This window comes from Patagioenas fasciata, chromosome 2, assembly GCF_037038585.1.
Source record: "Patagioenas fasciata isolate bPatFas1 chromosome 2, bPatFas1.hap1, whole genome shotgun sequence".
Taxonomy (NCBI): domain Eukaryota; kingdom Metazoa; phylum Chordata; class Aves; order Columbiformes; family Columbidae; genus Patagioenas; species Patagioenas fasciata.
The window spans coordinates 79,724,254-79,748,328 of NC_092521.1; the positions used below are offsets into that span (position 1 = coordinate 79,724,254).

At 38.9% G+C, this 24,075-nt stretch overlaps 1 protein-coding gene across 4 annotated transcripts in view; it reads left to right on the forward strand.

Moving 5' to 3' along the window:
- The window catches only part of FBXL7 (F-box and leucine rich repeat protein 7), a 181,009-nt gene that overhangs the window by 80,242 nt on the left and 76,692 nt on the right, over window positions 1-24,075 (forward strand). Inside the window, exon 2 of one of the 4 annotated variants that reach the window (XM_065832323.2) lies at window positions 2,748-2,796. The exons of the other annotated variants lie outside the window; for them this stretch is intronic. The gene's annotated coding sequence lies outside the window, so the exon portion shown is untranslated. The remainder of the gene's footprint in view (window positions 1-2,747; window positions 2,797-24,075) is intronic. 4 annotated transcript variants of the gene reach the window in all.

The window sequence follows — 24,075 nt, forward strand, 5'->3', positions numbered from 1 at the left end:
AGCAATTACATTGTCAGCTTGGGTTGTGCTTCCTATTCAGATTAGATTCAGATTCATGAGCGTAACTAAGAAGGAAACATGCGTGCCAGGAAAAGTAAAAATTTTGAGCAGCTTTGACATGGAACAATAAGCTGTTCTGCTCTTGCGTCTTTCCAAGAGGAGACTTAAGAGATTTGACAGATTGGTAGGTTCTTCAGAGTCAAGTGCTTTGTGGTCTGGAAGCTATCAGTTCTCTCTCTCAAGATAATATTCTGAGTGAAAATTATGAGACACTCTTGTGGTGGATTATCAACTAAAACCTGTAGTTTAGCTCTGGGGTTTTAGCTCAATTTGGAGTCTGAAGTTAGAGAATTTTTTCCTATTCTTTAAATAAATTCATTTATTCATTAGTGAGGGTTTCTAATGGACATTGCTCATGAAAAGTGGGGATATTTTTTTCTGGTTAAGAAGTATTGTTTTAAGATAACTTTTGAAATACTGAAGTAACATGATGTTATTATTTGGGTGCAGATTTAAATGATAATTAGAGTTGACAGATGTGGCTCTTGAACCACTGGAAACTGTCATGTTTCTCTAGAAACTGTGACAAAATGTAATGGGAATGCTCACATGCATCAGATTGAATACAACCGTAAATGAATGTAGGGTGAAAACCCAAGGAATTTCAATAATACAAAATTACTTTGCAAAAATATCTTTCATGACAGATTTTATTCCTGAGCACTTGTCTACACGCTAGGTTTCAAAACAGGTCTTGTATGTGAAGACTCCCAACTCAGACTCAGGGCTTTACATAAGAAAGTTTTGAAGTCATGTCTTAGTTGTACAACTAGAAAATAGTTTTAGTTTCAATGAACAATATTGTTTAAATAGGTGAAATACCGAATGTAAAATGTTTGAAATGTGGCTTAGCTTGGAACATATCTTTATCTGTTATGGTGTGAAGTTAAGATTATGTGTTTTGTAAAAGCACAGTAGCAAGTTGTTTGGATTATTACCATTGATGCTTTTCTCCTATAGTAGACAGCACAATAGATTTTTTTTCTGAATATGACAGCAGATGCCAGTGCAGTCTTAGATTGATAAGAAGTGAATTCTATGTGTTTTAAGTAGAAGAAAACATTTAAAATCTAATTTATTAAGAAGCTAAACTCTTGTTTTGGATCAAGATTAAAACAATTTGCATGGAATATTGTCTTTAAACAACCTTTCTGCCAAACATGACTCATTATAATGTCAAAAATATTGCTTGTCTAATTTCTAGCTATTGGTATGGCTTTGTTCTGGGGGTGTTCAAAATATTGGTCCATGGATTTGTGGGGAATTCTTTCAGTACAAATGGTGCAAAAGGCAGTATCTTAAGTTATATTTCACTCTAAATGTGGAAGTTTAGAAAAAGGAAACATTCCAAACTGCTTGGGATTATTTTGGCAGGATTAGCTGTTGTGGAAACATGAAAGAAAAGTTTAGTGACTACGACTGTTGTTGTTTCTCTGAGATCACCTAGAAGTTGTGAACTCCTTTCTTACCCCCTGTTTGCAGAGGATTGTTCAGTGTTTTATAGAAACTGCTGTACAAGACGCTAACCCCACAAAGACCTGTCGTGTAGGGTTCATTCCTGCTTGGAATTAAGTGTGCCTTTAAATGCATTGGTTTCGGTCAGTGTTGCTTTCAACAAAAACTCTTTGTCTTAATGTGGAGACCTGTGTTTCTGCATGTGCATCAACCAGATGATGCTCTCTGACCATATATAGTCTGCCTAAGAAACTGTACTTTAGTGTCAGTAGTATGGAAGCTATCTAAACATAATTCTCTGGCTCCAAGAGTCTTCGTGTTCTTCATGTTGAGAGTGCATACCTGCTCAAAACTTGGCAAATAACTTACTTTCTTCCCATAGCACAGCTGGCAGACTATTGGCTGATCACCAATATATGAAGTAATTTGGTTCGATTTTCTTCATGTTATCTCAGTTTAACTCTGGCCTTCCAAGGCATTGCTTTGATTTCAGCACAAAACATGACCCTTATTCTCAGGGTGATGGCGCTCACTCTGTAAGAATTAAGACATATCTAAACATTGGCAATGAATTTCATAACTGTATGAGATAAATATTAGATGGGAACCATGAGTGATAAATACAGTAGTGCAGAAGCAAAGTACTGTTAGGCAGAAAGATTTATTCTTTCTAGTACATGACATTTTTGCTTCTTATGAAGGCGAATTATATGACTCAGTAATGAGCTGTGATTTATTTAACAATGGTATATAACTTATTCTCAGAGGCATTACAGTCAATGGGTGGCCACAAGAGCAGTCTGTGTATGCTACTTTGTTAGTCCAGGAATTTCCCAATGAGAGGTTGGTTTACTGGTCTCTTGCAGCCATCTAATACCTAAAAGAACGTACAGTATATTTTGGTTTTGGACACTTGTAAGCATTAGCCTTTTTAAATGTACTAGACCTGATATTTTAAGTCAAGCACTTCTTTTTGTGTACAGTGATACTAGTCTGTGTTCATCTGCTGATGCAGTTTGTTTTGTTGTGTTTTGAAGTGGCTGAGCAGTGCACTGCTAGTATATTTCTTTATATGTAAGCTATATAGTGACTGAGCCTGATTTCACACACACAACCCCTTCTATGGAATGGAGTCATCTGCATTTATACAAAGTGGGTATAATGTAATGGTGAAAAGTTTGCAAGATGAAAATAATTCTGATTCTAGCAAGTCTTTTTCTTCGTCTCCCTAGAGCACCTGTGATAAACATGCAAACATTTAAGTGATCTTCTTTCAAACTGGTGAGTTGTGATAACCAATTAACACAACAGTACCATGGAACCCTCTTTCTGTGTTACTTTGAAGGTGGTAATCTTTCTGGTTTTATTTATTGAGCAATATTACTGAGAGCAGTCTTTCTGGTTCATGGAGACTGGTCTCTCACAGACTTAGAGCATGATACTTGGGCTTCTTAAGAGCCTCTGTAAATGCCTTGCCTCTCTGCTGGGAAGAATGGACAGGTTTTCAATGTGACTTGGGAGCAACTAATGTGTTCTGATTCAATCTCTCACAGGTTGAGTGTGCATTTTGTTTTCAAGTCCTTCCTAACTGCAGGAGGAGTTGGTTTTGCAAGGCTGCCTTAAGGCAGGAGATATTTTGCATAAATCGGGTGGAAATGTGAGGGGAGACAGAGTTATTACCTGCACTGCTGGTATTGTCCAACTGATGGGGGATTTCAAGGAGACTGGATGCTTGAGGACTGCAGGACTAAGCATGACTAAAGGTTGGAATCTCCAAACAAGTCTTAAAGTGGTCCCTGGGAGGATACTGTAAAACCAGCTGCTCACTCGGTGACAACACAGATCCTGGCAAGTTGCCTAATACAGATAATATAGACCTCAGTTTGGGGGTGAAATAGTTACTGGTCAAAACTTGATTGCCACATGAAAATGAGTCAGTGATAGGAATGCTGATTGGGCACTGTAAGATCATGAAATTAATGAAATATCTAACGTATGATCTGGAAGGGGTTGAGTTGGAATAGTTTGAGAATTCTAGGAACAGAGCCTTGAGAGAGAAAAATAAAACTGTAAATCATCTGAGAGGAAAAGCATTCAAAATGAGCACAAAGAAAGTAGATCATAATTCTTAGTGAGTGTATTTGCTGCATACACAGTATTAAAACCCAACACTTAGTGTTGATTTAGAACAGGCTTGTTGCTGTATAATCAGACTTTTATGACTGAACAAATATTGTTATGATCAATGGTTTCCTTAGGCTGAAGTGTTTCCCTGCAGTATTGGCTCCTCAGCCAGAAGTGCAGGTGAATGTAGTCCAAAACCCATACCCTTTCTTTTTCTTCTACAACAAATGCAATGAAAAGCAAATTAACTCCTACAGTGCCAGTTTATTTCTACTTGAATACATTTAGATTGGTCAGCTCTTAGCCTTGACATTGAGCTTCAAAGCATTTGGTTCACTTCTCTGTGCCAAAAGTTAAGTCCTTGACATATGTTTGTAAACCCAAGCATATAAACATTACTTAAAATTTTTTGCCTATTAGTTAAATGTTATAAAAATATTGTTAAGCTTGCAATTAGTCTGTTTAAAGATTTGATGATGACAATAACTCACCTAAGGGCTTGTTTTATTACAGAATTTGGCTATTTAATGACTTGAGATGGCTTTGAAAATTTTAACCTAATTGTGCTGCTTCTGTGTGGAACTAACTCATTTTTAAAAAGTGCCTGCTGTTTTCAAATATGGAAATATGGTTTGTTCTAACCCACAGTACACCTGTTTTTATTTATCCTAGAAAAACTTTCCTCTGAGTTTTAAACCATCAAAAGCTAAATTTATCTGGTACATCTACACAGACTGTCCTAGAAATATGGAAGGCAAACTGGAAGAAAAGGTTCCCACTCATATATTTGACCACCTTGGTCTTTAAGGAGTGTGTTTGATTTCTGTGTGAGGTGTACTGATTCTGTTCTGTTGCCTGTAATTCTAAATCTGGTTCAGGTGAGGCCGGCCTAATTCTGCAGCTGGTAAATACTGTTCTTTCATGGCACTGTAGTTGTAATGAAATCTCCTCAAGGTCTGTATTAATGTTACTGTACAAGATGGGAGATGGAACTGTGGGGCAGAATGGATGAAATGAAATTGAAATAAATTGCGTGTGTCTGTATCACCCAAAGAGTGCGATATGAGTTTTGTTCCTGATGGACTTCAGCTTTTTGACTTGCTCTGTGGTTCAGGAGGTTTCAGGAAGGCTGTCTCCAAGTATGTTCCTGCTGGTTAAAATTCAGCGCTGTGTTCTGTGTTGAATATAGTGAGGGAAAGGGGGAAGAAGAAAGGGCTGAATTAGCTTAGTTGGCAATGGCTTTTTCTGGCATCCTAGCATACTCTTGATGATGCTATTTATGGATGCTCGCTGCCAGAAATAACATTCATGTCAAATTATACTTCATGGTTGACAAAAAAATTATCTGTCCAGCACATTACCGTGTTCAAGCCATTTGTTCACTCTCTGTTGTTATTTGTTGTTTCAAACCCCTTTGGTGAATCTTTTTAAATCTCTTTCTTATTGTGTATTTTCTTTCACTCTTTAGAAAAAAGAAAAAAAATAATAATTATAGATCTGTAAACCAATATTGGAAAGTTGGTTCTGGCAAATGTAATTTTAAAAGTCTTACTGTAATTTTTCAGCTGTTTGTTTTCTATATTCAAACTGGTTTCTCCTTCTCAGACATCAGTAACTTCGTAACTCTCCCACTAGTCAGATACTACTCCTTTTGTTTTATATGAACAGTTTTTCTGACTAGTAGCCCACATTTTTAATGGAAGGAGAGTTCTTCTTTGCTGTCCAAAACAAATGCAGATTTCAAGTCTTAAAGCACAGATTTTATCTGAATTTCCAAGTTCACTGTCTGGTGGCAGCATTCAGCTGTCATCTGCATTATGTAGCATGTTCTTCTGTGCTGTTTGAGTGGCCAGTATCTAGTCCCAAGATGCTATGAATTAAACATAATTAGCAGTTTTCCATTCAAATCTCTCCGTTGAATTTTGATGGGAACTCCATGTTCATGTTGAGGGTGTTTTTTGTTTTGTTTGTTTGTTTGTTTTTGTAGTGGTTGTTGTTGTTTTTGTTTTTTCTTTGGATTTTTAATAAAAATGAGCATCTGTTACAGATAAGATGAATTGCTATGGAATTTTGTTTTCAAAGGGAATTAAGATCCTTATGTGCCTTTCCAGGCATCTTCCTGGGGATATCTATTGCAAGTATGTAAGTCTGTAAGGAAAACTAGTTTTCTAACAGTCGACACTACCAACTGCAAGCAGCTGGCTTGTTTTTTTTTCTATGTCTGCAGCTGCCTGTCTTGGGTAACCAGATGATTTTGTATTCTCACCTGTTTATTGTGCATGTAGCAGTTCTGGTCATCAAATCATAGTGGTCATCTGCTGAGACTGATGAAGTCATTTAGCTTTTCAGGTCTGAAATAAATTAAAAAGCATGAAATAGGGCAAATCTCCCCTACACAGTTGTCAGACTTCTATCTCTTTCCAGAAGGAAGACACATTATTTGCTTACATAGTACATCAAATGGCAAATATGCTTGGGTTTTTCTGCTTGCCTTGGAACTGCTGCAGTCTTGGAAGGGCTGGAAGAACAGTGGGAGCCAAGCGAATTACCCACAACTTCGTGGGACTCATTTTTGCAATTTATCTAGGAACTGGAAATCAGATCTGCAAGACAAGAGAATATTTCACTGCAAGACAAGGCTCTTGAGGAACAATACGATGCCACGGAAATGAAGCTACCCTTAAGCATTTTTTTACTTAAAATATGAATTTGTTTCCTAATAGTTTATTTTTGATTTGTGGTTTGTTGGTTTCTTTGTGTGGCAAGGTTTTTTGGATTGTGGTGTTTGTTTTTTGTTGGTTGTGTGGTGTGTTGTGTGGGTTTCTTATTGTTGGTTTTCTTTTAGGATAATGAGAAATGTAATTCTAGTTCATTAGGATATATGGATATAGGTACTCCATGGCAGATTACCCATAACCGGCCAAAAATATATTAATAGAAAAGCTTTCATACGCAGAGGCAGACTTTGCCTGTTTGCTTGAAACAGAACAGCTGCCTGGAAATGTGCAACTCACTGAAATCTGAAATGAGGGAAAGATTATTTTTGCTTTACTGCATGCCAGACCCTTATACTTATTTATCCTTTTTGTCTCTCTTTTTTTTTCTTTTTTTTATTGGGGTGGTAAAATGGAGAGCTGCTTCTAAACTTTACTTTTTTGTTTATTCAGTGTTTGTGTGGGTTTTTACTAAGGACATTTTTCTTATTAGGTTTTCCAGAAAATTGCATAGTCATTTGAACAATTTTATGGGGGGAAAAGTAGCATATTAATACCTTGAAACACCAGCAAAAATGCCATCCACTGATATATCACTGTTAACTGAAGGGCAGGTCAAATTATCATAAGAACATAGAAATATATGCCAGAAAGATAACTTTGTGTGTCACAGGAAGTTGGGTCAAGAACATACCAAGATACGCATGTCTTTCCCAATTGCTTTTGTGTTAGGAAAAAAGATGAAGATAAATAATTTCAGTAATCTTGAATCATTTGTAGGGTAGTTAACTTTTCACTAGCACCTATTCACCCATCATGACAATGTAACTTGTAGAGATCAAATAATGAAATTGTGTGGTTGGAGGTATGGTAGAGTTGAAATATATGGCTGTATTGAACTTGCTTTCAAACTCACCGTTAATATTTCCTATTGCCCTCTCATTTGTGACAGTAATATTTTAAATAAGCAGTATGCTGCTACTGATACCTGCACCTTCTTGGTGGCAATTGCTTAAAGATTAGTATCCAACTTCGTTTAACTTCCAAGGGGAACAATGGCAGGGCCACAAATGTGATGATAAAATGTTACAGGAAAGCACACAGGATTGTAAGAGGATAAATTCAGGACTTAAATTTGCTAAACAATTTGCAGATGCTAGAAACACAGGGGACTAAAATGAGAACAGCAAACTTAAGACTAACAAGTATGTACTCTGTGAGCCAAGTTTGCAGAGGCCTCCACTTGGCATCTTATGTGCTATTTGGTTACTTCCACCCACAATTGACTTGTTGAAGCAAAATTGGAGCCACAAAAAACAAAATGTAAAGTCCTCCTGCCATAATATGCAGAAGCAAACAGTGCCTGTACTCATAAATCAGGTGTTTAACTATCTGCAGTAACTTGAATCTGCAAATGATTGAAAGCTTCCCTCTCCCTCTCATCTGATGAAAGTAATGCTTTTTGAGTGTTTTTATGTGTAGAGTAGGCAGCTCTGAAATAAAGGCACCTTTCCACCTTACAGAATAGCTAAACGTTATTTCAGAAGTGTAGCTATATGGTATTAAGATCAAATGCAGTCACGGCAAAAAACAGTTTTAGCCATGCACACCTGTAACTTAGAAGTGCAATTCAAGTCCTTACACAGAATAAAAATTGTGAAACTGGCTTTCAGAACCGTGATTCCAGAAGTACTATGGGGTTCTAGGAACCACTAGTGGGCATATGCTCACTGAGTAGTGTCAGCTGTTTGAATATCTATGAATTCATATCATCAGGTATGGTAAGTAGAAGCCCTCTCAAAAATTGAGATATACTAATTCCTTGAGCCAAGAGACAAAGCACAATTACATTAGCAGTGTCTTGAGACTTGCAATAAAACTGAGTTACTAATTTGAGGTTTTCTGGTTGCAGATATCAGGCTCTTGCTAAAGTGTTTTCATTTATTCAGATATCTTTTCTGGGAGATCAGTGACAGCTGGAATATTCTAAAAATGAGTAATTTATGTAGAACATTGTTCTGTCTTTAAAAGCAACACTGTCAATGAGAGAGTAGTAAAATATGGTTTTCTGCACTTATTTGCTGTTTTAGGACAGCAAAACCTATCGACAAATGCTATAGTATGCTGTAGTATAGGTCTGTTGTTAAAGTTCATAAGACTTAAAGAACCATATAGTAGGTACACTAGGATGATACCTGGGAATAAATGCTACAGCCTGTTTTAGTCTCTTCCAAGCTTATTTGGTCAACTTCTTACATGTTCCTAGTTAACTTCCAGAGTTGTCCTTAGTGACTTTGCGCCTTATCGTGTGTCCAGGAAGCACCTTAAATTCATGCATGTTGTTACACTTGTAGTATGAAGTGGTTACAAATTACCTTGTGGGACCAAGACCTCAATAGTCAATAATTGGCAGAATGAAGTATTAAGTACAATGCAGTGGTTGTCTGGCCTTGACTTCGTTGTTAGTAAAAGCAGACAGAAGATTTCTTAATACTTTTGCTGATAGGAAGTCTTTAAACAAAGCTGACTGTAATGCAGCATAAATGGTGGAATACAGTGGGTTGGACAGGACAGACCTCAGTCCTGGTTTTTGATCCACAGTATGACTGGGATGGTTCACTCTTTTCATATGGAATAATTTATTCTTTTTATATGGGGGAGTAGTATACCTTATTTAATGTCATGAGACATTAGATCTTTCTGGGAAATTTAGGTGGCATTTTTTTCATTGGATAGGATACAGATTGTACATGCTGGGAAGAACTGCTTTGGAAAAGTAGATGTACATACAGCTAATGTAGGTCTGTGCTAGCAAATTGGGTCCATCTTTGAATGTATCATCCTGTAGTGATGTTTTCCTATAAAAATCAAATCGTATTTTCCAATATTATAGAATAATTCAAGTTGGAAGATGACTGCAGTGGATAAGTCCAACTGCCTGCACAGACCAGGGTCAGCTGTGTCTCACCAGGTTCCCAAGTCTTTATCCAGCTAAGTTTTGTAAATCTCCAAGGACAATGGTTGCATGAGCTCTGGGCATCCTGTTCCACTGCTTGACTTTCCTCAGAGTAAAAAAAGATTTCCATGTTATAGTGTCTGGATTTCTCATTTCAACTTATGCTTATTGATTCTTTGTCCTCACACCATGCACTGCTGTGAAGAGCCTGGCTTTATGTTCCTGATAATCTTCTTGTAGAAATGGGAAACTGCTGTTAGCCCTCTTGCCCTGCTACTTCCCCTAGCTGTCTCTTCTCCAGGCTGTTTTGAAACATCCCATCTCCTGATAGACTGGCAGTTCTCGCACACAGTCTCCAGCTTGTACCATTGTGTGATGTTAATCCTACTCAGTGCAGGGTTTTGGATTTGTCCTTGATGAATGTCAGGAGGTTCCTTTTGGTCCATTCTTCCAGTTTATTTAGGTCCCTAAGGATGACAGTTTTTCCCAGTTTGGTGTGATGTACCTTGATGCACCAACTTGGTTACAAGAATATTGAAGAAGATAGCATTAAAAGGCTTTAAAAAGCCAAGGTCACTGCATCACTGAAGGCGATCAAGTAGGTAAGATATTATTTCCTCTTGGTAAACTTGTGCTTACTGTTCCAAAGCACTTTCTTATATGTGCCCAGGAATGGGTTCCAAGGGAAGACTCAGTTGAACTCTGGAATTTGGGTCACTTCTCAGATGGGAGTGGTAACTTTAATAGGATTTTGATGGCCCAGTTCCATAAGTTGTTAATTGCAGGATGATTATTCTGCTGAAGTTTCTCATATCAAGGACTTTGCCATGTAAAGATTTTCATATGCATCCACAGAGCTGAAAACTACACATTTTTCTGCTTCCTGTAGCTAATACAGATTAAAAGCACACTAGGATTGAATACTGAACTGGCAAATTGCTTTGACACAAAACATCACTCCAGTGCCAAACCCTAGGCTGACCAGAGCATTCAGTGGAGTGTCACATTAGAAGATGCTTTGTGCATGCAAGAAATGATCTTTTGATGGAACTTTCAAAACAACTATTGAATTGGCTGGTGGCTTCTTAACTAGGTGTTAAATATCTGGCAGAGAAGTTCCTACTGCCTTTCAGGAGGCATGAAGAATTTCCTCAGCAATCACTCAGTTGCTATTAGTTAATATTCAGTGCTTGCCTTTGTCAGCTTTGTTCACCCCTTCTAGGTCTAGCCTCACCGCTTGCTTGCATGGGGCTGCTTTTCTGCAAAGGCATCCAGGCTTGCTGCATCTTCTGCCAAGACGTCTCTCAACGAGGCTTTGTTCCAGCAGCACTAGAAAGGGCCAGTAGTCACCCTCCTCTTCTGTACCTTGTGTTTTAAATGCAGTACAAGGTCCTGGAAATAATAGATTGGGGCTGCTCAGAAGCTTCTTCCTCACAGCCCCTGCCCCCAGCTGCCTGTGCGTCGACTGCGTGCCCTTGGGGGAGTGTCATCCTCATTCAGCTCACATGGCAGCCCCCCAAGCCAGGCTGTCCCACAAAGCTCATGCCCTCAAAGCCTGCATCAGCTTTCCTGACTCTTCCCCATCTGCTCTGTCAATCAGTTCTCCAAGGCTGATGCCAGTTTTTACCATAATGCTTCTGTGCCCAAAGTGGGGCTTACTATTTCCAGCAGAAATGTGTGATTTACTCAATTTGTTTCCTCTACAGGGCCTGTAAAGTCTTCTTTTTTTTTTTTTTTTTTTAAACATACAAGCAAGAGAAGACTTAATTTTTTTTAATGTATTTAGTTGCTGTTGGTCATGGATATGCAGCTGCCTAGACACTGCAGTTTTAACAATTTTTGCTGTGGTTTATACAGATCGACGTATCCCGACAAGGAATGTAAGCCACAGAAAGCCAAAGATAAAACCAGTCAGGGACTATTAATCTGGTAGCAGCGAACAACTCAGTTGCAGTTTAGAGCAGTATTTAATTTATGTAGTTACATTGTTCTGTTTTTCACTTGACACTAGCGGCTGAAAAGAAGCCCTTTACATCCATGCTGCAAATCCCTAGACCCAGCTCTTCCTGCCCTGAAACTTGCATCATAACTACATATGCCTCGCAGCATTTTTGCTGCAATAGAAAAAGTGGTACATTCCTTAAGACTTACTCCAGACTTACTGTATTTAATTGACTGAGAGAGTCAAGTTTCTTTACTGTGGAGGGAGAGGTCTTCTCTCTGTTCAAATTATGTTCTCATTCTAATACATCTAGTAAACTTTTATAGAAGCAAGAGGGATAGTACAAGTTTAGAAAAGAGTGGGGGTTTATGCAGTTTTGGAATATAGATAATAGAGTGAGGTAAAAGTCAATATTCACTACAAAGATAGTTTAAAGTATAAGACTATTCGAAACAGAAAAAAAATTTTATTTGATTGTCAGAATTTGCAGTTACTTCCTATCAGATGAAAATTTTTCTCTTTTGACTTTTTATGCTGCTTTCCTAGTACTTGGTGCAAGAGAAAGCATTCATTTCACAATAAAAAAGTGACATTTATTTCTGAAAAACTTCAGCTATTGTGCTGACTTTTTCCTCAGATTAGACAAGTGATTGGCCATTATACCAGCCTTCTGAAAGACACCCATTTCAAGAGAAGCATATCACACTAAAGTACTTCCATTGAAGCTTTTCCAGCCATTTTTCTGTAAAACTGAGTTAACTTCGATACGTTAACAAATTGTGCCTAGAGCAACTCTCAAAACTGTGATCAGTTTCATTACAGATGGAGGAAATGCTTTTCAGTGTCTCATCATCATGGAGCAATTTGGGATTTTAGCAAACTTGATTTACTCCCATTTTTGAGATGGATTAACTGTATGTGGAGGAGAAAAGGCTGTGTAGAACAATGCTCCGACACTTTTGTTCTTTAGCACTAATGCTTGTTACGAAACAATACCTAAACTGAAAAAAGGCTTGCAAATCATTACAGTGTGTGAATGTCATGCTGACTGTTGTCATAAAGGTGGGCAAGGTTTTACTGGCTCTTTCTGGAGGAGAACAAAGAATTTGAAGGAATGTCTTGGGACACTGGGAGCAACTGTTCTGCTGTTGGTGCAACCTCCTCATGCAATCCCTTTCATTAAGTTGTGGAGCCTCTCTTGAAAGCACTTTGACCCCTCCCATCCATTTCTGTGGGAGATTATTTCAAAACTTTATTTCTCTGAAGATCCAGAATATTTCTTTCATTCAAAGCCTAGAATTGTTCAGGACCAAAATGCCTATTTGTTCTTAAGCAACACCCTTTAGTTAAAATAGCTCTTCTATTGCTGTTGTATCTTAGTTATTAGGCTGCTCCTAAATGATTTTCATCTGCAGTTCTTTATGGATACCATCCCTACTAATTGCGTTTGATTTTTTTTTTTTTTAATGTAGATGAAGAACTTCTTACTCCGTTTTTTTTAATGTTTCAAAGCCTAATTAAACTCAATTTTTGACAGTTCCTACCTTATACGTGTGCTTCTTGACTGTAACCAGTGCTTTCTTGATTTTCCTGTTCCCTAACAGCACACCCCTGTATTCCAAGCAGATGCCTAGATGTCATCTTTCAAGGAAATCGGTGGTCCCTTCTTACAGACTTACTTCCCTCCAGAGCACTCCTCACGTGGGATAACTTCCTGAGTTCAAGTACTTGTGAATCTGCGCCAACACTCACTCTTCTCCACTAGCTGCCTTTAAGTAGTTCTCTTATTGTGTCATTGTGCCTCTTCAAACCGAGCACTCTCTTTCCAGGTCGACTCGTGTCATGTCACTTTTCCTTGAGTGGCTGTAGGAGCTTGTTGCCTCTGGTGTGGAGGGAGTATCACTTTCCCAAGGTCCTAGGCTACCAGAGAGCTTTGGGAACTGGTGCATATTCACTCATTTTTTCTGCAGGGTCCTACCACAGACTGAGCATAGATTTGAGGACATCAGATGTTTCAAACAACACACTCCAAGTTCAAGAAATGCTGATTTCCAATGATACCAAGTTAATCAGGGAAAAAAAAAAAAATCTGGACTTGCAAAGTTCATTCTGGATTTATTGCATTCCCAGATGCAGGTTCTGAGCCTTCGGTGTTGGACTTCAAGCCTAGACTTGCCCTTTCAAGAGTCTCAAGAAACTCATGACAGACAGAATGATGTGTACTGCAAGTCTAAAGATACAGCAGCTTTTCACTACTTTGAACTAACCTGGGTCTGTTGTCCATCTTAAAGAGCAGTGTTTAACTTTTATTAGAGTTTATCTTAAAAGGCCTTTCTTTTCAGTTTTATATTTGACAAACTGAGAACATTATTTCTGCTAGATTTTCTCGATATTATCGTGCCAGGCTTACCCTTTTACCACTCTAACTCCTAACCATGAGGGTACTGCCAAAACAATTATGTTAATCCTACCAAAGCCACCTTTTTGAAAAGCCATGGTTTGAGCTTAGACAAGATGATCTCCAGAGGTCCCTTCCAACTGCAACCATCCGGTGACTCTGTGATCTGGATTTGAGTAAATAATAACCATTTTCTTTTTCTGCCTTTATCTGTTTGTTGTTAGAACAAGTACTCACATGCGTTACTTCTAATTGATGATTCAGATGTCAAAGTAGCATCCCTCAAATTTCTTTACTAGTTATTCCTGTGATCAAATTAGCTATCCTCTTAAAATATAATCAGTTATTTTCTGCTATACTCTTTGTGGATATATATCTTTCCAGATTTATCCATTCTGTAAAAGCAACTCTAATGTAAAGTTAATTCTCCTAGTGTCCTCTAAAATGAAAACCAAGGGCAAAGGACAATGTTTCAGAGGACTAGGTTGTTCAGATGACCAAAGACAGTGATTGTATGATTGCAGGGTTATTTTGGGGGGAAAAAAAGGGCAAATATATTTGTCCTTTTTTTGACAGAAGGTACCACTTTAGGAAAAATCAAGCAATAACTTAAGTTGCAAGTGACCTGCAGAACCTGCAATCCTTTATTCTGCTCAAAGCAGGTTCAACTAGATGAAGATTTCACAGCCAGTCCAATGTCTGATCACCCTCATGGATGAAAAAAATAAATAAATTATTTTTCTATATTTTGCTGCTTGTGGTCATTGCATCTCTTCCATCTGCATCTGCCACCTGTGCCAGCTGCACCTTATAGGTCCTGTGCTCCATTTGCCTGCTCACCTGGGGAGTCCTCCTGAGTGCTTGTTGCAGCTTGGTCATGTCCTTGTTGTCATGGGGAGCCCTGAACTGGACCCAGCCCTCCCAGTGGGCTCTGACAAGAGCTAGGCAGAAGGAAATAGTGGTTTTCCCAACTGTGCCAACTCCAATATAGTTCAAACAGCATGATCTGTGGGTAAATATCTTTGCTGCAAAGGTGCACATCTGACTGGTGTTGAACTGGTTATGCATTGGGCTGCCCAGGTCTTCTGTAAAGCTGCTACCCTGGCCACGTCTGATGCCATCCCTGGGGGAGGACCTGTTGTTTGCACTTGATGGGATTTATATTTGCCCTGGTCCTACCTCCAGCACATTGCCTACTCACCCAGAGCCAGCACTGTCCAGGGGCTTGCTGCAAGTGCCCTGATTCCCATCATCCAAGTCTTTAGTGGAGATGTTGAATGGGATTAATGTCAGTATTGAGTCTTGAGAGTTTCAATCTTAAACTTTTTAGCTGGTTTAAGATGAGGAATCAATGTGCTCAACATAAGTAGAGGTGAAGCAGAAGATGAATATAAATTGAGTGATTAAACTGCATGATGGCATCAGTCAGAGCCAGCTGGTTGCCAAAATATTATCACATTTTTAGTGACACTGCAGTAATAAATGCTTATAAGGAATGAACCAAAGGTATTTCCCACCTATGGAAGGCTTAGAGGAATCACTTAAACTGTGGCAGGTACTGATTTATGTTTGCTGTTTTGTCAGATGAACTGTGATGTTTCCTTGTGCCTTACTGGGAAAGTATGAAATTGAGTTTGGTAGGGCACCATGTACTTAAGGTTTGTCTTCACTCTTTGCTGCTTTCTGGGGAAATGAAGGAAACTGTTCATCCCCACCCTGCCTAGCCATTTTCCTTTCTCTTGGAAAGAGCAGACACACACACACTTACAGTCCTTTCAAATATTAGGCAACAAACTGTTGCCTGAGATACCAGACTGTGTTGTTCAAAGTTGCTTAGAGAGTTGAAATGGCACATTTTGAAAGCTTTTAAAATGCAATTGTTTTATGTAAGCTGCACTCATTCTCTATAAAAGTCTCTAACAGAAAATCCCTCCACCCACTTCCATGAATTATTTATGCAGGCTTCAAGTTTTATATTTAGCTTTGCACAGAAATGGAGCTGAGACTGTTCTCACAACTTCTGCTCTAGGGATGCTGCTTGTTTAGCTCTCTCCAGGCTTAGAACTCAGGGCCAAATTTGCCTACATGAGCAATCTCCCCTGTAAAAATCCTAGTGAAACCTAGCCAATTTTGTTGTGATTGGGGTAAACTAGATGAGTTCAGTGATCATTTGTGGCGTATCTAAGGCTGTGGTGTGTTGTCTCCAGGTGATTTCCCTTATTTTTGTAGCATCACCAGCCTATTGGTCATGCCCTCAGGAGCCCAAGAGGGAACAACCACCAAAACATTTATCCACTCTTATGGGCATGTTTTGCCACAAAGGTAGATGTGTCTGAAACTGATAGTTAATCTTTAAATTACGGATTTTTCTCTAGCCTACTTATCTACAGCATTTCTTGTTTTATTCTCTGTTCTCCCCACTGTGGTGAACAAATCCTAATTTGTCTTTATGCTGGTCCTCTACTAAGATAAAATGTATGGGGTGCTTAAAGTGTCTGTCGAGGGTTTAGATTGCGGGGTGACAATCAAACCCTGGCAGATGTATTGTTAACCTCCTCTCCCTCCTACTTCCCCCTTTTGCCCCTCCCTCTCCCCCCTCTCTTCCCACTAAGGACAGGTGATCGGGAGGGAAAGAAGGACAGAGAGAAGAGAGTTGGAAAAAATTAAAGATGTTTTACTAATGCTACTTATAAGAATAGAGAAAATAATACAAAATATACAAATATATAAAACCAATCTTGAAAGTCTCAGCAACTGCAGAGCCAGCACCCAAAGTCCTGGATTGGACTCTGCAGCCAACCGGAGCTGGATTCAGTCACTCACTAGGCCTCAGTTAATGGGGACGACCAGCAAGGTCCTCCCCTAATGTCAGCCATAAGGAAAAAGGGAAAAAAGGGACGAGATCCTCGTGATCTCCCACTTTTATATGAAGTATTCACGTGAATGGAATGCTATACACCGTTGGTCAGTTTCTTGGTCATCTGTTTCTCGTTGCCCCTCTCGCGAGATGTCCATCCGTGCTTATCAATAAGTTTGCATTCCATTGCTAGGTTTACCAAAACATGTATCTGGTTCTCCAGGAAAATGCAGCTAATATGAAGGCTGTAGCTGACAGGCAAATTCACTAAAAGAGAAACTTGTTTTTTAACAAAACCAGGACAGTGTCATAGGCTGACCAGAAAAGAAGGAATCAAAATGGCAACAATGCAAGGAAATAATGAAAAGTAAATAAACCGACAGAGGTCCTGTAGCTGCAGGTACATAATGCTGACTTTTTTTTTCTTCACTAATATGTTGGATTTTTAACATTTTGCTCTGATATTATCAAACTGTGAAAGCTAATCTCTGTACGGTTATGGAAGGTGAAGGTTTATGTTATCCAGAGTAAATGCTGAGTAGAACTGTGGGTAGATTTTTCTTCAGTGCATTCAGGGTTGTTTAGGAGTGTGATTCAAGGCAGTAATTTGAGTAGTGTAAGGTGTGTGGAAGGTAGGTAGCCACATCTCAATGGGGATATGCCTGCACTCGTACTGACAGAAATGGTTCTGTGCAAACTGCTCTCAGTCTGGTTTGGTAGGTCCACAGAACTTCCAGGCAGTAGATACCTACAGCACAGTGAGTGGTGGTTTTTCATACCATCTCAGCCACAATTTCATGTGATTAGAAAAGCTTACGGTTTACATGGTTGAATAATTACATTAGTTGGTGTAAGAGAAATGTAATGGTAGGTAACTGAAATGAAATTTGAGTTGGTACTATGTGGTATTTGGTTCTCTTCACGTCCATTGACTCAGCAAGAGCTATGGTTTATTAAAAAGCCTAAATTGTCCTGATTTTTGCCAGGCTGGATTGCGTCTCTTCTCTGAATGACAATTGTATAGGGCTTGGAATGCATGGAGTATGCCAGTGATGTGTTTTAAAAACAAACATTATATGTATCACTGTTCCAGTAAACTTCAGTTCTGTTGTATAAATGTAATACTTCTCAATGCTCTAGAGTGGGAAAGAAATGATTTCTAGCACTTAAAAAGGTATGGACAGCCAGACTTTGTGGCAGTTTAGAAGCAGCCCTCATGTTTTGGTAGACCTGATGAATCAGAAAGAACCTTCAACAGGGTAAAGTTTAGTGTTTAAAATCTGCATGTATTGATATAATTTTCCTAAACTTGTTTATGAAATATTTGTGAAAAACATCACATTTATTTATTGCAAGATGTTTAAGAATATTAACTATGTATTAAACAATAAACCAGAAGATTGTGAAGATGCGCCAAGTCATCTCAAATCCTGCTCCAGAGCTAGCATCATCTAAAGAGCTGCTTATTGTTAGCTCAATAAGCAGCTATCTGGATGAACTGAACATTTTTCTTTCTGTTGATTGCTCCACATTATTTTTTTTCAAAGTAGGTGGAGACACATGCAAAGATGTCACAAGAAAATGTAAAGTGCATAACCACAGATCACGCAAGCAGGGAAACAGGGTCGGTTTTTATGCGATCTACCTCTCCTTCAAAGTGTTGGAATTGAAAACTGTCTTACTTTGCTCAGCGTTTTGAGCAGGTACAGCAGAAGGTGCACACAGAGGGAATAAGACATTATGAGAGGTAGTGTGTTGTCTTGATGTTGGAAGGAATATGAATTCTTCAGTTTCCTCTCCTTTGTTGCAGTGTGCTGCTGAGTAATACACAGCATTAATTTTTTAGTAGGTAATTTCCTTTTCTCTCCTTTTTAAAATTGTAACAGAGAGTGCACCTAAAATATTTCTGCTTTCTGTCTAGGGTTGAGATGGAAAATGGCAATGACATACCACAGCTGTCCAGCACAGTGGCAGCAAGAATTACTCCTGTTGTGTGTAAATGGGACTTGGGTTATATGGGAACTGTTTTCTACATCGGAAATGTCTCAAATTGTCTGGAACGTGAAAGCAAACATTCATTTTTCTAGACAGTGAAGGCAGTTGACTTTGTAGTAAATCAGTAGCCTACTCCAGGTTGTATCTAGGTATGACTTTGGCCCTCTGCCTGAGTGAGAGCCCTGGAACACTTCATTTTACGTGTGAGCAGTGCAAGTTCCTCCTATTATATTTCTCTCATCTGTGTGAGGCTACACAAAACTTTATGAAATCATGTTGTCTTGCTGAGAAGCAAGCTTACAGGCTGTTAAAAGTAATTTCAAGTAAGGAATCAGTCTACATCAGTCTGCTCTTCTGCAAGTATCATGTATTTTTCACATATGTTTAAAAGAAAATGATGTTTTTCTTAATTCTATAGAAATTCCAGGTGGTTTTCCTCATGTTAATGAGAACCAGGAAACTTGTTCCTGAGACACTTTTTATTTTTTTTAACTGATTTCCCTGGGCATGGATGGGAGTGTATTCTCAGACTTAAAAGGAATAATATAATGTGGTTTAAAAATGAATAATTAGGTGTCTTATTTGAGGTTTTGTTTTCAGCTTTTTTCTTAGCAAATAGCTTGCAGTATGAAGACAAGAACTCCAGATGTTAAGAACTTGAGCTCCCAGTACACTTGGGAAATTAGGACGAGTGATCAAGAAGCTGATGAAAATAAGGGCTCTTTGTAGCATTGTCATAGAAGATGAGCTCTCGTCTGATCGCACATAATGTATTTAGTTGGCAAATAAAATAAGCCTTTCCTAATTTTGGAAGTTGTCTCTGTCTTGAAATTTGGTGAATCATTTTCCGAACATGAGAGGTGAGCATGCAGGCCTCTGTAGAAGTTCATTTAAATTATTTTTGTCCCCCCAAACCACTTTCTGCATTTCTTCATTGAAAGGCTGTGTGAGTAAGCCTTCCCCATACCAGAAGTGGCTGAAGGGCTGAGATAGCAAATTGCAGTGTTCTTATAAATACCATTGTTTATGCACAGTTTTGTGCTCATATGTGCTCTAAAGGGTAATTTTATTTATTTATTTGTGTGTGTGTGTGTGTGTGTTTGTTTGTTTACTTATTTTTGAGGGGTGGGTCTTCCCTGTTTTCCCAGGGCAGCAAATGGAAAATAAAAGCTGGGAGTAAAGGATTTGCTACCAAGTTACTGTAAGCATTTGTAATGTTCCTTTCATGTGAATTTTCTGCTAGCCATATGCATCTTGAGGATACTGCTTTCTGCTGCCAGGGCAATGGTTACAGTCTTTTGCATCTTTTAGGCAGACAGGAATAACTGTTCCTTCAGGGACACAAACTGGTGTTCATCTAAGGACGTTCATAGAAAAACTACCAGATACCTGTGTTGCTATATTTCTCAATGTAGTGGAGAAGTTTTATCAGGGTGGTAGGAGTTATAGTTTAGAGGTAAGCTTGTCCCAACAGCATTGTAATTCTGAGCTGGCTTCTCAACTCTGGTCCTGTGGCAAATTTCACTGTCTTACTTAACAGAATTATTTGGGAAAGGTGGAGTAAGAAGAGGGTGAAGATTAAGCTCCTGACGTCCAGGCAACAGTTGGCAGCTGGCCACCTTATTTAATGTTTTATTTCCTTCATGACCTATTGTTGTCTGCCTTGACCTTGGTTTGAGCTTTTAGGCCCTGGCAACAGTGAGATCAGATTAGTTTAACTACTATATTGTTTAAAATCCACTAGACTGATAAGTACAGCAGTTTTCAGTGTAGCTTTCTAGAAAGATCTTCAACTGAAGACCAATCTGACAGATGGTCTTAAACAAAAATACTTAATTGTTTCACTCCTCACTGCTACAATAGCATAAAAATTTCAGTGCATTTCAGATTTATTCTTCAACGTTAAAAATCTCTGATCTGTCTTAAGTGCCACTTGTTTATTTCAAGGCTTTAATACATTCTGTCTTTATTCCATTGATTGTTGGAAACAATACATTCCTTTTTTAAAAAGGTATGACATAGAGATTATTCAGCTTACCATAAATTACTATCTTGCATGTAATATAAATATAATTCCTCTTCATTAACACCGAAAAGATATATTCACAAATTCTGCTATGTTATTCCAGGGCAGTTACAGGGTTCCATTGCCTCAACACAGCTGAGAGCAGAACCTGGGTAGCAGCAGATTCTGGCACTGCTTAAAGGCAGAAATTCCCTGGATTTCCAGCAGCACTTCTTTTTACAGTACATTTTGGAACTGTTAGTCAACAATCTGGGGGGCATAATTTAGTAAACTTAGTTATAAAGAGAGAAGTGTGTATTAATGAGAACTGCATTTTTGAATTGGGGAGAAACTTTTGCCTAATGTCAGTGTCTTCAATATCACTAAAAGCAGAGAGGAATGTTCGAAGACTAATTTGAAAAATAAACAAACCAAAGCCATTACCAGGTTCTGTGACCAGGGCTTGAGAATGCCAAAGGCTTGTTGTTTGAGGCCTGATATTGCTGTTTACGACCCCAATCTTGCAGTAAGTTCAGGCTGGCAAAGCTGTTGAGCACTCTTAGCTTCACCCTTAAAAATTCAGCAAAATAGATATTTTGAGTAATGAAGCATTAAGTACTCTTTCCTTTCTCTCCCCTTACCTCAATTTTTAATTTTGCTTTATGCTTCAGAACTGATTTTTTTCCCATGTGGTCCCTTTTGCTGCTATGGCTTATGTGGTAAGGGAATGTTATAATTTAATTTAAGTCTTGAATGCACTTTCCTTTCAGCTGAGGCTACTGTGACATTCCTTCACTAGCAGGCAGTGCCTTTTAATTGATTCACAATAGACTCGGGATCGGAAATTATGGAAATTCTGTTGCTGATTCATTCCTCGTGCGCTGGGTGCTAAAACTCAATGACCTGACATTGTTGGGATGTAGTTTTTTTCTAATTAATTTTTTGTGTATGTGTCAATGACTGGACTAAGTCTAACTTCTGTCCAGTAATAACTCCTTAACAGATTGGATTAAGTCAGTGTTTTCCCCTGCATGACTCCAGGCATTGTGTGAAGCACACACACTCTGTCTTGTACTCCCTTGTTGGTGTATTGGCACCTTGTGTTTTCTTAGCGTTGCGCTACAGCTTCTTGGTGGCTGTCACTAGAGAGTAGGCAACCAGCTCTCTGCTGGAGGTTGAATGTAGTAAGCTTTCCTGACAATTTGCAAAATGTACTTAGGTGTACAGAACACATACTGATCAAAGAACCGATCTATGCAACCTTATTAAAGAATGGTGTACAGTCTGAGTGTGCTGGTGTGCAGTCTGAGTGTGCTGGTGTTCTCTGCTCCTGCACTTTAAACGCTACATTGTGTCAGGAAATATCCCTTCTGAGGTGATGCTAAATGAACTGGCTGTCAAAGTAAATGCTTGCAGAAAGAGTAGTCACAAGAGAATGTTGTATTACAGTGAATGTGATTGGACACAGAACTACATAAGGCCACCAGCGTAGGTACGGGGGGCCTGCAGAGATTTCCTGTCAAAAACAGCACAACACTCGCTATTCCAGCCAAAGACCATCCCTTCAGAATCACAGCTGGTTATGTGGTCACATGGCAGCATCAGTACAGTCCCGTGTTGCCCTGTGCTGTTAAACTGTTAAAGGCTATACAGTTTCTCACTGTTGTCAAGAACTTTTCTCATTGTATTATTATTCTGCAACCTTTTTGTTTTCTCATGGTGCACCTCTTGTTTTTATAGTTCTTTAATGGAGAGGTACTGTGTTTTCTAGTCTGTTTCCATAGAAACACCCAATTAGAAGAGTAATTTGAAGAGACTGAGACACAGCTGCCAAAACTCCTAAAGAGAAAAGAGGAGGTGGAGGGAAAAGGGGAGAAGATTTGGGCTGGCAAAATGCAAACAACACTGCCTGTCTTCTGCCAGCTATTTCCTAACATCCATCTGTAAACTCATATCTGACTGTACATCTTGCACCCATTTGGTTTGAGCTACATCTGTAATGCATTTTAAAAGTATAATTGAGTCTGGTGCTCAGCATATGTGATGTTAATGCTTGGAATGTGAGAACTTTTTGTTGTTGCATTGCTTCTTTCTTTTTTTTTTTTTTTTTTTCTTTTAATCAGGCAGTGGCCAAGGCATAGAGATCAAAAGGGGTGGGGAGAAGAATTGGGGCATCTCACTCTTGCCAATGCCTCACAAATATACATATGTTGAAAAAGACATTTTTCTGTCCTTGTTTTAACACAAAGCAATATAAGCCAGGTACCTGTCATTTAATGGATCTCAAACCATTTATAAAGGGGAAAAAAAAAGAAACATGTTCAACTGACTCATTTTTCTGGTAGTGAAATTATTAGGTGATCTGCTTGTCTTCTTTTGGCCAACTGGAGGCAGTCAGAAATTGAATCCTACTAGAAGAGGAGGATGGAAAGCAAAATCAATGAAGCAAAAATGGAGTATTAGGTATATCTTTTCCCTTTTGTGTATATAAAAAGACATACCCCTACCCCAAGAATCATCTCTGTATTTAAAAGTGCAACTTTGCTACTGCCTTTCACGAAAGAAAGAAGATGATAATGTAAATCTGTCATGGGATGTTGGGCTCCGTTCGTATGCACAGAAATTTATACTTTACTGTGATCACAGGTTGCATACACCATTTTGATTTCTGTTTTCTCATCCAGTGATGGGGCTCTTTCAGTATTTTCTTTATTAAGTGTCATCTAAACTGACCAGAAGGCTCCTTGCTTTCCTTCCCAACTATAGGTCTGCCTTCCAAGACTCACAGCAGAAAAAACAAACTAATTAAATGAACCTCAAACAAAAAATTTCCCCCTCCAAAAGAAACAAACGAAACAAACCACACACAAAAACCACACTCCACATAAAGCCCACCCTCAAACCCCACTTTTATCAGAGATGCATTGGCACAGGAGCAAGTTATTATAGAAATCTGGCCTTCTTTAGAAAAGGCAATTGCAGAAGTGAGCTAATATTTATGGTTGAGTCCTACTCAGATCTTCAGCCAGAAAACCATGGTGGACACTCCAAGCCTGGCTGGCAGACTTCCAGCCTCCTCCAGAGGTAGCAGTGGCTTCAGGTATATTCCCATTTGCTCTGCCCTTTGTTCACCTGAGCCATTGGATCTGTGCTGTCTCGTAGCTCTCCTTCCTCTTCTGGTGGTGTCTAACAAGCTGTGTACCACTTGATTGTCAACATTTTGCACAGTGATTAATATATCACCATTTCTGTGGAAATGGATTTGGGAGTACCTGATGTGGGAGTCCCAGTCCAAGTAGCCAGCATAGATGCCACCCACTGATTTCACCAGTCTTGGCTGGCAACCTTTGCCAGAGCATTGTACAGTCAGATTGAAAGGTTGGAGACTGCAGGTTGAAGCCAAGTACCAACAGCACCCTGAAATGCCCAAGAAGGAATGTGAGAGCTTTGTGACCTGCATGTTGGAGTGTCTCAACCAAGCTGAGCATTCTTAGATGCTTCCCTCATCCTGTTTTTAAACGTTCATGAGAATGAGGTGATTTGGACAGGATTTTTAAAACACTAAAAAC